This window comes from Dipodomys merriami, unplaced genomic scaffold (genome assembly GCF_024711535.1).
Source record: "Dipodomys merriami isolate MVZ:Mamm:240054 unplaced genomic scaffold, mDipMer1.0.p SCAF_13, whole genome shotgun sequence".
Classification (NCBI taxonomy): domain Eukaryota; kingdom Metazoa; phylum Chordata; class Mammalia; order Rodentia; family Heteromyidae; genus Dipodomys; species Dipodomys merriami.
This window is the reverse complement of record NW_027202604.1, coordinates 29,684,386-29,686,146: the sequence shown is the minus strand read 5'-3', so window position 1 is coordinate 29,686,146 and position 1,761 is coordinate 29,684,386.

The window sequence follows — 1,761 nt, the reverse complement described above, 5'->3', positions numbered from 1 at the left end:
ACTCTTACTGGAGAAAGAAACTGAGAGCAAAAGGGTTGTCTTGAGTGCTCCAGTGCTTGCCTGGGAAGTGTAAGCTGTGAGTTCAACCCCTCACACTGCTCAAAGGAAAAGAAGAAAAAAGTGTGAGGATTCTAGAATCCTCCAATCTACATTTCTGAGTCAGATGACCTGACCTAGATTTCTGACTCATGTCATCTGTTAGACCTTTATCTGCAAAATAGGCTAACAACATATCTTTCCTTTAATGTGCCATGATAGAAAAGGTCAAATGCTGAGCACAGTGCTGGACACTACTGTCAAAAGATAGTAGGGCTTCCTATCATCTTCTGATTAAAGAGGCTAGTGGAAAGGATAGGAAAACCAGAGCTTGCAATCACAGCGGGATTGTGGTTAATCCAGACACAGGCATTTCTACTAGGCTGATGCTTTGTAACGTTTAGTTAGAAAGTACAGAAACAGATTATAAAAGGAAAAATTGATGGAGGCTTTAAAAATGTGCAAAGTGGCCAGGCGCCAGTAGCTTATGTTTGTAATCCTACCTACTCAGGAGGCTGAGACCTAAGGGTTATCGTTAAAAGCCAGCTTGGGCAGGAAAGTATGTGAAACTCTTATCTCCAATTGACCACCAAAGAAGCAAGAAAGAAGGAAAGGAAGAAAGAAAGAAGGAAAGAAGGAAAGAAAGAAAGAAGAAAGAAAGAAAGAAAGAAAGAAAGAAAGAAAGAAAGAAAGAAAGAAAGAAAGAAAGAGGAAGGAAGAGAGAGAGAGACAGAGACAGAGGGGTGGGGTGGAGGGAGGAAGAGAAACAAGCAAGCAAGCAAGCCCAAAAAGCTGAAAGTGGAGCTCTGGTTGAACTAGTAGAGCACAAGCCTTGAGCAAAAAGCCCAGGGACAGTGCCCAGGCTCTGAGTTCAAAGCCCAGAAAGAAAAAAAAAATTGCAAACCAACCAATCTATATGAGAAGAAATTCATCCACATGCAAGTACTCACATGTGTTTGAAATGATCTATGTTAGCTCTAAAGAAGCTGAATTTTAAGATGTGATTTTAATCTGAATTTGAAAAATTGGATCCTTAAACCTATGTTAGAAAACTCAATACCTGACACAACGCCACACCAAAACTTCATTTTCCTGCAGTATCTGTTTATATTTGCCAGTGTGGTGCCTCCATTTTCCAACGCCACACCCTTTCCACTGGGCTGCCTGTACTGGTGATTCTGTAACCTACTGAGGTTACAGAATCCTCTTCTCTAGGATGCCACAAGTGCCTGACTTTAACAATAAGCAGAAGTTTGCTCTGGAAAACTGTATGGTTCTCTATCTGGGGCAGGTTCCCCCACACCCTCACCCCCACCCCCATCCCAGGGGACACTCCCAGTGTCTGGCTGTCACACCAGGGCATGGAGGAGGTAATATCTACTGATCATCAACCAAAAATGCTGATAAAGATCCTACTGTGGGGAGGATAATCCCCCTGACATAGGACTAGTTAACTCATCAGGTCACCAGTGCCAACATGGCCAATTTTTGCCTGTGTCTTCTTTTTCCTTTTGGAGTTGGCTCCTAGTCACCCTCTTTGGAGGGAAGTGCATGGTCCCCCAGCCCTGACATCCTACCTGGTTAATTTTGTTTGATTTAGTTTTTGCTGACCCCTGAGAACTCTAGTCCTAAAATTAATGAATAAGGAGTGGCTTAGACTTCCCTTTTGTCTAAGACGCCTAGAGACCACAGGAGATAGTATCTTTTGGCCTCAGCAGGAGTGGT